We start from the raw sequence: 17,219 nt of genomic DNA, 5'->3' as shown, positions 1-17,219 counted from the left end.
CATCTGGGATTTGCATCAGAGAGGAGAGCTGCAGTTTAATTTGAGCATGTGGATTTGAATGGAGGGAAGTTCAGCTGGAGAACAGAAGAGGGTGCATCTCCTGCTCTTCCTGGAATTCTCCACAATCCTGGAAGAACATGCGAGAGAGAGAGAGAGAGAGAGAGAGAGAGAGAGAGAGAGAGAAAGAAAGAATGAGAGAGAGAGAGAGAGATGAAAGAATGGGGGAGAAGGTTAGAAAGGGAGAGGGGGGAGTGTTCCCTGCTGTGTCTGGGCTCCACTATTCACCCATCAATCACAATACACATCACAGTGCAATGCTGGTCTCCCTTACCTAAACAATCCTGCACCTCTCACAACAAAGCTCATATATCCGACTTTGCAGTTGTTCAATTCAAGCAACCTCAGTGACACAATAAAAGCAGCATAATGTCAATTACTTAACAAAGCACAACAAATGTTTTCAGAGAATATGGGGATTCTCTGAATGCTCTGTGGCACATCTTTTAGGCAAGAGATATAGTATATCTCTTAGAGATGCATGTAAGATCTATAAGATATCAGGTTCATAGTGCCACAAAATGCTTATTTTGCAGTAACGTTTGTCCCTAAGAACTTAACCTTGTGACTGGTCATTCAACTGACAGAACAAAACCTTGCTGTTAATTTTCCCAAAAACTTGACTCGTCTTCTTGCGCAGAATAATTTCCTTAGGTGTTAAGGAAAATGAATTTTAGATGCTGAAAATGGCAGCACTCTTAACTTTAAGGCACTCAGCTAATTGGTAAGGTATTGTTTTGCATTTTAAATTACATCAGCATGTTTGTATGGATCTTCATAAGAAAGGGATGCATTTTGAAGCAATTGTATGAAAAGTTGGGCATAAATGTATGAAAATGTTATTTTGCTGTAATGCTTGCTAGCTAAATTATTATTGAAGTTACATTTACCTGATGCTTTTATCAAAAGTGACTTATAATTATGACTGAGTACAACTTGAGCAATTGAGAGTTAAGGGCCTTGGTCAGGGGCCCAACAGTGGCAACTTGGCAGTGGTGGGGCTTGAACCAGCAACCTTCCAATTACAAGTACCTTAGCCACTGAGCATTAGGCATCATAGTACCTAATGAAATGTCAGTTCTAAAAATGTTTTGGGTGATTGATTACAGTTGGAATGTTTGGAAAATTGTTTACATTTATTAATGATTTTTTTGCCAAACTTGCCCTTTGTTAGACAGTAGGATAAAGGAAGGGTTAGAAATAGGATGAACCAAGGTGACTGGGAGAGACAAGTGGACTGGTTTGGGTGATTTTCCCATCTGCTTAACAAATTGTCACATAAACCACAATCTACTCCCTCTCCTTTCTCACAGGTGTTTAGAATTAGCCAAGGCCACAAATGTTACTCGGAAGGAGTGACCCTACCCCTAACCCCTCATTTGCCCCTGAAAACCACAAACTAAGAGAAGACTGATCATTCTCTCTGTCTCAGCCTGTTCTTTGTGGGTGCTTGAGGTCAGCTCCACATGTGAGCATTGAAAGCCGGCTACATACATCCCATCACCAAATAACTGCGACCTAAGTGAGATTTTAGCAGTTTGGGAATATTCTTCAGTACTGGCAGAAGATGAAACAAAAGTAGTTTCTAAGACAAATCTGTGCTGTAGGCCCAAACTGTGCAGTATAAATGTAATACCTAGAACCATAATTATGTATAATGGACTTTAATTATTCATATAGTATTACAGTCGTTTTTTGGGGGCAAGAATTGCATACCTGGAACAGCACTTATGGTATTCTTACTGTCTGTTTCTTGAACTGAAACAAAGTCACACTACAATGTGTACATTTTGTAATGGTGTCCAACATTTTTAGGACTTAAGACAATAGCTTGGTAACTGCCAACAGCACAAAGAAAGGAAGAACAAATCTCCTAAACATGGTGGGAGGGAGTTCACAGGCTAACAGCTGATTCTGACACACTTAAGGCTGTGCCTTTCATATACTGCCAGTTGGCTGGAAGTCTGACTGTAATCCACTGAAGAACGCTCACCATGCCAGAGCCGCCCCCCTCTCTTCTGATAATCCATGGCTTGTTCAGGCTCGCAGGGAGGGGAGCAGAGGACTCATGTGGTCACACCATGCTGACAGGCACTTGCATCTCCTAATGCCGTTTCGCTTACTGACCTGGACATTTTTGTCAGTGTGTTAGCATCTGGTCCTGCAGAGACAGGGTACAGTTGTCTTAAATGGGGTGGATCCAGAGCCTTCCAACAAGCAACCAGTCTTCAAATTTTAATGCATGTGCATTAGAGGATTTCATTAACGCACATTTCATTAAGCCTTTAAAATAACGGTTAATGGCTGGAATCCAACAGCTGAGACATTTAAGCTTTCCACCAGCCTTGCACCATCTGATGTCATCCTTGTTTTAACATAGATAGTTCCAATCATGAAGGGCTTGGTAATTGGTTGACAAGTTGAATCAGGTGTGTCTGGACTGGAAAAAACAGTGAAGCCCGGGCGTTGATCACACAATTGGAAGTATCCTAAATGAATACAGTTATAGGATCAGAAGTAACTGATTCTTGGTCCTAGCTATTCTCAAAGCCAGTTGTTATCATTATGGCTTGTACCAAGTACTAAATTTGGTCAATGAGAGTGAGTGGACTGATGAGTAGACCAGGACACAAGGTGCCAGAATGTCAAGTGTCGGAGTTGTATTTCCTCCCAGCAGGACTCTGTTCTCCACACAGGATAACAGGCAAGCCCATAGTCATCCGAACAGCTTTCACCAAAGCTTCCTCCACTTCCTTCTAAGTCCCAAGCTGGTGGGTGTTGTTCGTTTATTCATACATACTCAGAGTGCACCTGAACAGCATTCGATCAATGGAACAAAGTACACTTGGAGTGCACACGTACAGAAGATTGGAGAACAAACAATGACTAATGACTGCCCTTTCTGCTACAGCATGCTCCAGCTAGAGTTGACGCTGTGGAAATGCAGTTCAACCAAAAATCTGGAACTAACAGCATGTGAAACCTGGCATTGGAAGCTAGTGTGATGTCATGCTAACTGCCAATATTAGCTTTCATTCATAGTGCATTCATAGGCAGATCAGTGAAGAGTATCAGAGGACTGTTTTAAAGTGTAGGGTGGAGTGTTATATGGATCCTAATTTCTATGATATACGTTAGTCAGTAAAGCACATAGTAAAATACAGTAAAATTAAATTAGCACATAAGGACTGCTTATGAGAGTAGGTGATTACACAATCCACTGGACTCCACCAAGAAAAACACAAACGTATTATTTCAATACTTCATTCCTTAAACCAAGTTTTAAAAGGAAAAGCGAAGTTAAGGCAGCTGTCTCCTAACAGTGGACATGCAATGAGCTGGGCTCGCGGATGCCCAGTCTGAGCAATCCTACGCAGGCACTGTTATTAAATGAGTTTGTGCGTGTTTTTACTTAGCATAAATTGACATAAGGATTACTGCATGATTTAGTGGGGGAGTGTCTCTATTCTCACACTCTGGATTGAAGGAAAAAAGCAAGATTTGACAATTCAAACCTGCTTGTCTGATTTGACCATGGCTGTTTTGTTTTTTTTACAGGACGCGAACAAGCACTCAAAAATAATTTAGATGCGTTTTCTCTTTATCTGCCTCTGTATGTGTTCCCTGTGATTAAGACACAGAAATAAATGATTAAAGAATGGTTTGACCTTGCTCAAAAGGGTTATCCCGCCCTTAAACTATGTCTAAAAATATATTTTCTTCTTCTTGTTAGGATTCTTCTCTCTTATTACATTTTGGTTTTAAACACTTTTTGTTTAAGGAATCACAGATGTTGGTATATCTTTCTGTGTTCTCTTAGTGAACTCAACACGTGTTTTTACTGTTGAATAGCCAGTTCGTTAAATGGGGGGAGCTGTCAGGGGTGCAGTGAATGCTTAAATGATGTTTCATGTAATAGAGATGGGCTTTTTATTGTCCCATAGGGAAATGTGCCTTTTCCACAGACAGTCCCATTGCCATAAACAGGCAATCATACTAATACAACTATCAACTATTTCAATACAGACATCTCATCCAGTTCACACTTACATTGCTCAGTAAGTACAATTCCCCCACATTTGCACTCTGTAGTGTCCCCCTGCCTTGATGCTATGGGCGTCTGCTGGTTTAAGCGTGAAGTATTCCCATCAGGAGTCTGGTCAGGACTTGGCGTAGACTCGCTAGCCACACTTCAAACAGACTGCACTCTCGCCTGGGCGTCTGATTTCTCTGAGCTTAAGCAGTGCTCACTTACCCGTTCTTCATCTCCAGACTAAAAACACGAAAAGATCTACAGCAGTCTCATCGACAGTCACATAACAAGAAAACAGTTTGATGTTTGGATCAAACTAACAAATAACTAAAATGGAATTTCACTGTCATGCGAACTTTTGCTGGTAAGACATTAAAGAGCATGATTATGATATAAATATCTTTAGAACACTACTTTGATGAAGAGTGGTAAAACCAGCCCTTTAATCAAAGGCTGTGTGTATGTGTGTTTTTGAGGGGCTACACAGCTGCAGCAGATGAAGGGAGTGGATCTGAGAGATAGCCTACAAAAAAATAACCCAAACACTCTTCAGCTTGTCAGGACCTGTATGTCTCTACCATCAGACCTGTGTAAGAGCAGGGTCCAGGGCCCAGCGGATAGTGGGAGTGGAGACGTTTCACATTCACGGTAGCAATTACGTAGGATTTAGCCAAGCAAACGCAGACGTTTCCATAGGATATAAACTGCTTTCTAAAATTGAAGTTTCAAAGTAATTACAGTCTTAAGTCTTTAATCTGAGCATCCATGACCAATTAATGTAATGCTTGTGTCAAACCTTTTTCTTGATTTATTTAACAAAATGCTCAGAAACTTCTCTGGAGTCTATGACTCTGCTAAGGCAGTGACAGAAGCATATTGTATACATCTGAACTTCAGCTGAGGTGAGGGAGGACCTGGTTGTTTAAGACCATGCCAAAAATGAAATGAACACGTATACTGCTTAACTCACTGTTGGGGGGGGGGGGGGGGGGGTTCACCCCAGCAGTATCTCACCTGATCCTACTTGTTTAATCAGATCGTCTTGGTCCACAAAAAATATTGATTAGCAGTATTTGCTGGACTGCTGCTTAGTTTGCCTTCAAAAACATGCTGCCACACCATATTTATGTAGAGAAGATTGACTTCACCTGCCTTAACTGGTCTCCAGTGTATTGTGTGCAGATTTCCAGTGTACACTGGGAATGCTAATTTGTGGTGATTTTGCTATGCAGTCTGGGCTAAGTGACCTGAAATAACTCTGGAGCAGCCTATTTAAATCAGGGGTGCCCACAACCAGTCCTGAGATCTAGAGCTCTCCTCTGTTTTGTTCCAAACCCTGAACTAACGCGCCTACCACCAATATTGCAATGATAAGTCTTTATTAAATGCATCAGATGTGTTAAATTAGGTTGGTAGAGTGGCCCTGGCACACCAGATTTAAATAATGTTGTAGGTTCTACTGCAAATCAGTGACATTCATTGGCTTGTTAGTGCACCTATATATAAGTTTAATATACTGTGTGTGTGTGTGTGTGCATGTATATTTTATATATATATATATATATATATATATATATATATATATATATATATATATATGTGTGTGTGTGTGTGTATGAGAGAGAAAGAGAGCCTGTCTGTCCTTGTTCACTGTGTCTTTTCTTGTATAAGTTCGATCCAGTTTTGACAAGTTTGCCTGTCTTTTTTTAAAATTTGGATTTCTTCTAAAAGTAAAAAACCTGCCATGATTTTGCACCTCCCAGATGATTTCTTAAATTAATTCTACCTGCTGGCTTGAGCTAATTATCCAGGTGGCTGCAAAAAAATCCTTCTGGGATTTGCCTAAAATGTACCTCTCTGTTTGGCTCTGTTCGAAATAATCTATTACATACTATACACTCAGTATGTACTGGATACTGGTCCCTATAGTAGTAAGCAGCATAGTATCCAGTATGTGACAACCACAAACTATGCAACGAGGTCACGTGAACGTATGAAGGGTCCTCCCACTTGGGAAAGATTTTCTGCCACAGTTGCATGACTGGATGCACTACACCATGAAGACAGCTCTGGTTGCGTACCGGAATATTTGTCAGAAGTATTACGTCATCCTGGTATCTTTTGCATACTGGAAACAATTTTTTGGTCGCATACTGCATACTGATTTGGGGCCCGATCAGTATGTGAGTACTATGTAGTAGGATATTTCGAACACAGCCCCTGCCTCCAACCCATGGCATGGCAAAACAATGCAGAGTGCTGGATTTGTTCTCTGCATTTGCAAGCTACCGTCGCTAATTTGTTACAATCAGTGCAGTTTAAATTCCCATTATACAGTGAGGCATTTATTAGAAGCCCCAGGATCAGTCTGATAAATCACTCTGTTGATTAAAACCATTATGAACTGTGCACCAAAGCTGACCCCAGAATAGTCCATGAGGTCAGACAGAAGCACTCCTCCATCTCATGCTGGCATGTTTTAAAGTGCAGGGAGGTTCTGAAGCTCACCTGGTATCAGCAGCTGAATGTGTCTATTGCATTATCACAGTACTCCTCAAATAGTCATCAGGCCCTTCACTAATAAAACCAGGAGTTTAGACAGAGAGCCCATAAGTGAAGCCACTCCTGCTTCTACTGACTTGGGGCCCATTGTGTTGCAAGTCAAGCTATTCTTGATTCCATGCTAATAGCAGACAATGATATGAAATAACAGTCATGCTATCTGTGATTCCATCAGTGGTCCATACTAGAGAGATTAGAATTTGTAAAGTTGTGATGCAGGACCCATACTTGCAATGAATGAAAATGAAATGGTTCTTCTTACAGTTTGCTGCAGTCCAATAAGTGGAGGGGTGTGTGGTTTGGCAAGAAACAGAAAAGGTGCAGGGCACTAATGCAGTAGAGACAAAAAGTGGAGTGGAGTGGAGTGGAGGCGAGGACAATGCAGGGTGATGGAGGGTGAAGGGAAGAGGAGGGGTTGCTAGTGGACAGAGAGGAAACGGGGCACAGGGAACACCACCTGCCTGACACCAGTTTGCAACGTCACTCCTGTCCAATGTGTGCGGTAGGCGTGATTATTTCAACATGGGGGACATTACTGCAATGAAGAGACAGATGGAACAATGGCCTGCCTCTCATCTGAAACAGCTAATGACTACTTAATGACCATGTCTGTTTCCCATAAGAGGGATAAAACATCGATCTCTCTCATTAATTAAAGTTTAAAAATCTTGAGCAGCATGGGAACGGTTGGGTGTTGTGCCTAATGGAGCTTCTTCCTCTCTAAACCTTTGTGGAGGAGGACATTAACCTGGATCCACTAAGAGCAAAACCATACTAATGCATCTAAGATTTGGCAACCAAAGGAAATACTGCTTGCTCTGTAGAGCACGTTTCAAAAGCCAGAACACACATTATTCTACTCTTCAGGCAATTGTCAAGGCCTTGTTGTGTTGAGTCAGGTGTGGTAGGGCAGGAAACTGAAAAGTACCATGTGGTCATGTGAGACAGCAGTTTGACATGTGATATGTAATGTGTAAGCTATGTGATGATGAATAGCTATGGTTTACATAAGTATTTGCTTTTTCTGAAACCAAACTGAAGCTTGGGCCAGTCTTAGGGCAGGATCAGACTTGCATTGTTAATATGGCTTGGTGCATCCGATCATCACTGGCTGCATTACATGTCGTCTCTGTATGCCCTCAGGACAGCTCTTGGCCACATAGAAATCCATTTTAAAAAGCCAGACATCAAAGTGGTCTGGTTTGCAGTGCTATCAGATATCATAAAACTGGCGAAAATTCAGATGTTTCAAGCAACATCTTTCATTTACCCCAACCCTGCTGACATGTTTCCTAATGGTCTCCCAGCAGCAGTGGTAAATAATGCAATATCAGCATAAACCAGACCCCTATACTGTGCTCTCCTTAACAGTGCCATGTCTTTTCAAGGTCTACTTGAAAAAAAAATAGAACAAAAAAATTGTATAAAATAAATGTGATTTCATAAAGAGTTCACATACAAAGGTTATGGGTGGACACATCAAATCTATCTGGCCTGAAATCCAGTAGCACTTCTGATTACTGAAGAAGCATTGAAAAAGTGTAACCCTGGCTATGGGCCCATAGATGAATTAAACTGCACTGTGGATCCTCCACTTCAACAATCCTTTTCATTCTGTAGTGACTAAGAAAATAGAAAATCCACAGAAAACCCTCCTAACTAAAAAACAGGTTTAGGCAGCTCAGTGAGTGTCAGCTAAACTTGAAGTGCAACAGCGCCCTCTTTGGCAGAGAAGAGGCAGTACAACCTTGAACTTCAGCACTTTTTTCAGAGAGGTGCAATGAAACACAGAGCAGTTTCATATTTAAAAATAGTCCACCACCTGCTTTTTTTTTCTCTCACCAGAATGTAAAGTATTATGAACACAAACTGTCTTTGGTCATTGCAAAATACATAATTTGTCCATGACATGTGAAAAATAGAAAATAGATGAGCATAGTGTATGCTCTAATTTGGCTGAAATCATAAAAACAGCATAAAACACTGAATAAGGACAGACATCTCAGTGATTGTGTTGTTCCCACCGGAGGAATAATAACACAGCCATTTACACACAGTGTCTGCTATCAGCCTGTTTTCCCACTTGCACAGATAAAAAGAAACATCACCTTTTACAAGTTCAAGGCCTAGGCCAAATGGCACTTCAGCATTAAGTTTGCGTTAGCACACTTCACTACAAACTGGACCCCAGGGAGGAACAAGGGCAAACCCTGTGACTTAACACTACTGGCGAAGCTACTTTGAAAACCTAGTTAGCTAAGCTACCGGTTCATCTTCAGTGGAGCAGCCATTAAGCTATAGCAAAGCTAGCATAAGAATAAAAGCAGTTAATTACAAAAAACCTACTTAAATGTGTTTTGGAGCCATGTAATTAAAATTGTTCATTATTGCCTTTTGGCTGCTGTTGAGTATTGCTTAAATATGATAGCTTATCTCAGACTGTTCACTTAAACTGATGACAGCCCTCTGAAACATAACAGCTTCCCAGCAATATTAACATCAATAATAGACAGTCAGCTAATTTAAAATGGGATGGATGTATAATGGCATCTAGCTCAGTGGTTAATGAAAAAAAAACCCCTCTACAACCTGCTGAAATGTAACAGTTTAGTTATTATGTACTTCAGCTACTCCATGTCAGTGATGCTACACAGGCTTGGCTTATCTCTGTGGATGCGCAGGGGCCGGCTGCCAGCCTTCTCGTTGCACTTGACTCACTTTCCGTCATGCGGAGTGTTTTCCTGCCTGTACCAGGCTGCCTGCTCTCTATGCCACTGCACTGCTTTCTGTAGGGCTTTTCTTACCCTGCTACAGGCAACCCACCCCCCACCCCACCACCCAACACCAATCGCATTCTCCGGTTATGCTGCGAACACTACTGCCTGGGGAAAAGCGACGGCGAATGAACAAACCTCTTTGCCATGCATATGCTGGAATGTTCTGTCCTCTGATCTTCACCCCCACCTACCTGACTCTGTCTGATTGGCTCTCTTTCTCCCCAGTCTCCCTTATATTTTGGCTCTGACTCTTTCAGTCTCTCCCCGTCTTCCCGCCTTTCTCCTCTAATCTCTCTCCTCCATCACTCCCTCTTGCTTCCTCGCAGTCTCGCTATATGTGTGCTTGCAGTGTGACCTACATTTTTCTGCCTGAGTGAAGCCCAGAGATCTGTCACAGTTCAGCTTCTCCTCAGCGACAACAGTGAGTGAGCGCAAACACCACACACACCAAGTGGGGAAGAGAGAGAGGCAGTAGAGGGAGTGAAAACGAGGGAAGAGTGACAGAGAGAGAGAAAAGGATAGAGAAAGAGGGATGGGAAAGAGAGAGGGAGCAAGAGGAGAAGGGCGTAGAAAAAAGAAGACAGTCGACTGGCGAAAGCCAACCGCTGCATGGCAACAACGCTGAAAATCCCCTACTAAAAATACTGGCATATCGCAGGCTGGCAGTTCTGACTGCGCAGCCAATAACCTTTCACCCCTAGGGCGCTGGCAGTGGGGGGGGGGGGGGGTCTAGTTGTCGTGGTGGTGCTGGGGTGACTGACTCAGACCCAGATGTCTGATCTGAAGCCCCGAGGTCACACCATTGTTCCCCAAGACGACAACCGACCGCGCTCAGCAACTGCGCCGTAACCACGCAGTGGTCCACAAACTTACGAGCCATGCGGGCGAACAACAGGAAGCTCTTCAGAGTGGCTCTTTTATAGCGTCCCCTAGAGAGGAGACACGTTGCCTTTGATGCCCACAGGCCTCGGCTTGGCAGACATACTTCAGCCATTGGTCACACCTCATGCCTGCGCCTGTCCGAGCAGCCTCCTCCATTCACTTCACTCCGCTAATCTCTTTGAAGATCACAGGTCGTTCCAGCCCTCAGTTTCAAGCTTTGTACTGAGACTAACCTGAATCAGTCAAAGCCCTGTGTGCCCTTCAGTCGGGACATCACTCTACAGGGGATGGTTTATGAGCAACTGAAATGGCAGAAGCAATATGATTGTACTCACACAGCACAGTCTCCACGGCAGCCAATTAGCTTTGATTGTCATTTAAACCAGTATTAAGAGTGTAGCATAAATTGCATAATCATTCAAGATTATATACAGTGTGCATACTGAGCACTAACCTTATTAGAAATGCTTTGTAATTGTACAGCTGTGTTTGTTGTCCATCCGTATGGACTATTCACTGCTGTTGCCCGAACACCCCCAGTGCACCAGTGACATTCATGCAGGTTACATCTTCTGCACTATCGGTGCCTGTTACACCCATATTAGCACACCTGCTACCATGACAATGGCACTGCTGTGTTAAAAATGATCTCCCACCCACATAACGTGTGGTCAGCAGTGATCCTGTGGACTGAATCTTACCAGTGATGCATGGGCTAGGCCAGGGTGACTCACGAACAGCGCATGCCAACAGATTGGCTACAGTCTGTAACTGCACACCTACGAAATGCTCCCAACAGAAGTAAGCAAGTCTAGGTAAAGGTAAGTGCTTCTAATTAAGGGAGCTGTGAGACAGCTTCTCCAGAGATTATATACACAGTGCTTAGCTCTCTTAGTGCTGTACACTGTTCCAGGTAGAAAACATTTTGGCCATGGGGAAAGCCCCTAGAAGCCTGTAATTTGGCAGCAATCCCTGCAAAACTATATTTAAGATAGTTCTCACATCAAAAGATGCATGCTATTTTATACATCTTAATTTATCCTTATGCCAAAAGATGTTTGAATGCTCTGTTCCTCCTGGCACACGTCCCTGTCTCTGCACCCGATGGCTTGCACGGCACCGTGATGTGATGCGGAAGAAGGACGGCGTTTAAGAACCGATCTGCTGCTGTGGACTACAACGACATGGACACAAAGCTGGACACAGTGTGGATAGGAGTCGAGTCCAATGTTGAGTGTGGAAAAATATATGCAGTACCAAAGCGAGACGAGTGATGTGATAGGAACGCAAAGGGGTATGTATTGGCTTTTGTAAGGTAGTGAAAATATTTGGTTAACCACATTCATAATCTTGAGTGATTTATGGTGTTCCTTCCTCGCCAGATCACCCCAGAGGCTCTGTTTCAATAACAGACAGACACTCTGACTTTTACTGCTGTTGGATCCCATGCACCAGACAAAGCATGGCCTATGGACGCTTTTTCTTCAGGTTTTTCAGGACTTGGAGATACAGACTTTGGAATACAGACTTCTCCACAGGACTTAGTAAATACAGCAGGGTCTCCTCTGGCTCCCCCCCCCCCCTTCCCCCAAGTGCAAAACATTCATTCTCTTATCCAGGCGACACAAACAGTATGCAGCCTCTGTTACAGAGCTTCAGTCAACAACAGGAAAAGATATATGGGCTTATCAAAAAACATAAAGCTACTATAGAATTACTGTATATATCACAGAACCTCATGGTTCACCACATCTCCATAAAAACGTTTTGGAATTTGTCTTTACTGGGCCCTGCATCTTATTTATCAAGAGGATAAATAAACAACACTGGTGCTTTATCACCCCATAAATATTCACATTAAACGATATACTTCATCTAAGAGACAAAACTATTATTTCTAGGTACATTCCGCCAAACGGATGTAGATAACTTCTTTTGTGCCTCACTGCAATCCTTCCATAAGCACCATCACTATAATGTTGGCATTTGGCTTCAGAATGTTCCAGAAAAAGTCAAATGAACCTTCTGGATGAGAAAGAACATTTTAAAGACTTGACATATACGAGATACACAGATATGGTGCAGTCCAGTGTTTAGGTTTGTCAGTGTGTGGTGGGAAACAGCTTGCCACATTGTTGCCTGTCTCTTTGGCTGATTTTATTCCTTAAAGGCCCTGGCAACCCTGGAGACCTTACAGTTATTAGAGAGGCATTAGCGGAGGGCCCCTGAGGCAGAGAGTGTTGACCCAACTATGTCATTGACACACATGCCAACACGCAGGCGTCCTGCGGCACTGACAGCACGCACACACACACCGAGGCCACAACACACACACACTCTTATCTTTGTGACACCTACTGTGTCAGTTCATGTTGGCGACATCTTGCCCGCCTCCTATATGGCATGTGTTCCAGCACTGCAGATGGTTAAAGATGGGGTGGTGGCTGGGATTTACACATTTAAAAAGCAGCAAGAGATGATGATAAATCAGTGACATGAATCACCAGTATTCATCTCCAAAGCTGTTCTTGCTTAGCTGTTCCGAAAGCATTTTTTCCCCAGAAGTTCACCCAGGGCCTGGCAGTCGTTACGTTCTGAAAAATGGGACAGGCAAACGCAAAGTCCAAGTGTAATCACAATAACGCCTGTATGTTCTCAGGTGATAAACTTTAAGTCCTTGCGCACGGTCTTGACGCTGAGGCTCCTGGGAGATTCGCAGAGCCAGGAATGCCGTGGCTTCACACTCCGCTACGTTGCTTTGCTCTCAGGGAAAGGAGCAGAGTGTGCATCATGCTCATAGCAACCCAGATTCCCCCCCCGTGAACATCCTGCCCATTCAACGGCGGACAGAAAGAGCAGGCTAGAGAGCGAGGGCATAGAGAAGACTTTGATTTAGACTCGGCGTAAAATATTCACTCAGCCTTCCGTTGCACACGGCGAGCTGCCTTGAATGTTTAATTGGAAATCAGAGGCAAAAGGCTGCCCTAATTATACCCAGCCATACACACACTCACTCTTTCACACTCCTCTTTCCCTCACACCCCTCCTTTCTTCACTCCCTCCAGCCTTCCTTTTCTCTCCATCCCTCTCCATCTCTGTCCCGCTGCTTCCGCTCCCCTCTCCGTCCATTCCCATGTGGGCTAATAAAAAATGGGACCATCTCTGTCTGCAGTCAGCCTGCGCTCCCAATGAGCCCGTATCTGAACTAAGGCCGCATGACACGGACGATGGCCAACATGCGAAAAGTCGCCCCGTGCATTGCACAGTCAGCAGGAACAGGCGTGATTAGCTACTGCACAACACCTGAGGAAAAGATCTGTTTTATCATTCAGTTTATCTGCATATCACGTTTTGTGATGCCACAGAAGCCAAAACAGCAAGTTACAGTGAACAAGTGATGTTCGATAGAGCCTCAGTTAACCAAAAACAAGGGACTTTCAGCAAAAGCGGCTATATTATTAGCGGCCTACTACCACTTACACACACACACACACACACACACACACTATATATATATATATATATATATATATATATATATATATATATATATATATATATATATATATCTCCACCCAACCACTTTATATTGTCCTATGACACAGGAACAGCACAGCTAAAAAAGGAACACTTGAAGGCCTTCAAATAGCCGTTACCTATCTATTAGATCGCAATAAGGGTAGCGCTCCCTCTCCCTAAAATCACGAGCGGTTCCACATGTGCTTTGCGCTAAATGTTGGAAAGGCTGGGTTAGTAGTGACAGCTCTTCTTTAAGAATTATAGTTGGGCCCCTTTTTACCTTAGAAACAGTCCGACCCAGTTCTTAGAGAACTGCTGAAGAACTCACCTTCTCTCTCTCTCTCTCTCTCTCTCTCTCTCTCTCTCTCTCTCTCTCTCTCTCTCTCTCAGTAATCCCATGATTGCACTCTAAATTATGATGTGTAAAGAGTATAATAAGCACCTCTTTCAGTTATAACAGTACATTTCCCTTAGACAGAGATTAGGAGAGAGAGAGAGAGAGAGAGAGAGAGAGAGAGAGAGAGAGAGAGAGAGAGAACTAAGCTACGTTCAAATCTCAAGATAAGAAAAAGTGTTTACAAAAATTAAAGCTTTGCAGGACACAAACACAAGAAAGCAAGAACTGTGGGAAACAACTGACAACAAACTGCTGATGCATCCTACAATTGTTAATCTGACAGTGAAGATAAAAATAACACAATGTAAAACACCACTGATGCAAAACGCCATTGAAAACTCATTCATTGAATTTGGGAAAGATCAATATAAAACGGCTTTGTGATAGCCGAATCGTTAGGTGGGTCTGACAACCAGAAGGCCGCTCCCGATTATACACAAACAATTTGGCGTGTCTGACAACTAACGATCAATTTTCTTTCGCGAGCAACAGCGTCCTTAAGTTCTTTACGAAACTGGGTGATAAATGCGTGCGTGTGTTTCCACACCACGCAGTAGTTCTTGTGTGGGAAAAAACAAAAATACAAAACACAAAACACTGTAATATGGACATTTGTTGACTGATCTGAAACAGCATTAATGGTGAACTTCATTTTGCGGTGCAGTGTTGACAGGGCAGGAACACGCCCAGAAAAGCGGAAAATGCATCCCGGAGAATCGCTTTTAACAAACATACATTTCCTTTACGAAACATTTAAAGGTCTAATCACCAATCAGATATTAGCGACTGGAAGACAACCGTAAAAGTGCACGCAAACAAGAGAGCGAGACCGGGCTTTTGCGCTTTTACTGTACCTGTATTCTGCGTTTATTACTGAGGCGAAGATACCGCACACAGAATCTCGATGTCTCCACGCTCCTGGCGCCAAGATGAATATAGCTACTGTCTTTGGTCGTTTCTTATTGCTTGCTCATACAAAAGAACGGGCTCCTGAGATAATGACAACAAAGCTTCAAATGTTCACTTTAAATCCATTGCTGAACTGAGGAATCAGGCATAAAATACAGTCCTTCTTGATAGTTTCTTATGCAATTCTATTTTTTATCCATGAGACAGGTAAACGAATTCATGTAGATATTTTCTCTCTTTATACTCACAAAACAATAAAAACCTTCCGACACGTGGGTTCTACTGCACATGACAAGCACAAATAAAAATGCTGGGTCGTTAAATCAATATGAAATGCGTTGCTGGTCCCCGCGAGCGCAGCCTATGCAGACCATGTGCAGGACAAACCAGAGCGAGGGCGTGCGCCCCAGCGTTTCCAAAACACAGGCGACTGACGGCAACTGAACAGTTTAGCTCCCCAACAAAAATGCATGTTATCGTTCTTTTTTCCCCTCGGCGGATGTTGGACTCGACGCTCTAATTCACGTGTTCTTTCAGCATCTCAAACCATTGTCTACCAGTTCAGCCCAATGTTCTGTGATGCAGACTTTCGCTGGCACCAGTGCTACTAACTGTACTAACCTACCGTCGTCGGTTCATTCATCATGCCCTGTCCGTGTTTACACAATAAGCGCCACGGATTTAATCAGGACAGCCCCCGACAACCCCTTCAAACAACACACACAAAGATATGTTGAAGTCGTTGACTGCATAACCAAAGCAGTCCAATCTCTTCGGGAGACTGTAGTCTATTCTCGCACCTTCGGTTATAAACCCGTACACTGCCGTGCTGTACGAATACCTGGCAGTAGGACAGGTGCGACCTTATCATGTTCCCATACTACAATCAAGAGCAAGTGGCTTGAGCTCCGTTTCATTTATGTTCATGGGAAAATCGCGGCCACAACACAGAAACATATGCGTCATCTTACAAACTTGCCCTGTAAATAATTACAGTAAAATCGGGCAAGTGTGAAGTCAGTTAAAAATAAATAAAAATGAGAAAAAAACAACGCAATATTACCCCCCCCCCGCCCCCCAAAAAGCAATACAATATTTATTTGCCCACAACTCCTTCAGAGTCCGAAGATGATTTCCTTACATGCAGAATATGACGTGTATGTACAACCCCACTGACTATCCCTTAACTGAAGGCTGATGCAATGATGCCTCATCTCCAGCATCAAGTCGGTAAAAACAGCAGCCGTAATCCGTGTGGATTATCGCAAAGAAGAAATGGCAGTGTGCGCCCTATTGTGGACGTGGGGGTTGACGATGGTAAAGGTAATTTTGTTTTTTTATTGACGCCCCTTGTGATATCTTTTTGTGGGGCCCAAAATCCCTTACAGCACCATTGCTAGCATGTTTGCCTAATCACTTGCCAAAACACTTACTGGGGTAAAGAGTAGTTACGTGGAGACAAAGCAAATGCAGGTTTCCTTTCTGCCTCAGAACATGTGAAACCATGTGGTGTAAGGTCCTAGGCACCCAAGGAATACATCATGGCCTTTTAATTTATTAGATGTAAATAAAGTAACTAATTAATTTGAGCAACATTTCTCTGATGTGTTCATGGCAATCTTGTAGAAAACTGAGAAACTAGTCATTTTGTATAAAAATACAGCTCTGCTTTCTTTTAGTAAGAAAGTTAGATTTCTGCTCACTGGCCCCTTTAAAATTCATTTTAGTAGCCCAGCAATTGTTAAAGGAGCAAATGTACTGGCCATTCGAGGACATCTTCCACACATAAGATCATATTAATGCCCTTAAATAATATTTTAAAGGAACAAATTATAGCTACAATTAAACAAACATGTTTCTATATTCATGAGGTTCAGTTTAGGCTGCTTACCACTCACAAGATGCACAAGTCACAGCCTCTCGTGACCGCTAATACCACGGCTATAATGTACAGCACATGTTGCGAAGAGAAACCGCCTTCCAGTGGACTACATTGGGACTGGAAAGCTTTGGGATACTGTAATGTTTTAGAAACTCGAGAATTAAGTAAGCCTGCCACAAACGAGTCACAAAAAACGGAAAC

At 42.9% G+C, this 17,219-nt stretch overlaps 1 protein-coding gene across 1 annotated transcript in view; it reads right to left on the bottom strand.

Annotated features, from left to right (window-relative positions):
* Nucleotides 1-15,723, bottom strand: part of si:ch211-169p10.1 (coiled-coil domain-containing protein 120) — a 34,443-nt gene extending 18,720 nt beyond the window's left edge. The window contains exon 1 of the mRNA XM_027007589.2: nt 15,082-15,723. The gene's annotated coding sequence lies outside the window, so the exon portion shown is untranslated. The remainder of the gene's footprint in view (nt 1-15,081) is intronic.
* Between the last annotated feature and the right edge of the window lie 1,496 nt (nt 15,724-17,219).

This window comes from Electrophorus electricus, chromosome 23, assembly GCF_013358815.1.
Source record: "Electrophorus electricus isolate fEleEle1 chromosome 23, fEleEle1.pri, whole genome shotgun sequence".
In the NCBI taxonomy this organism is placed as follows: Eukaryota; Metazoa; Chordata; class Actinopteri; order Gymnotiformes; family Gymnotidae; genus Electrophorus; species Electrophorus electricus.
This window is presented reverse-complemented; position numbering and strand designations above follow the sequence as displayed.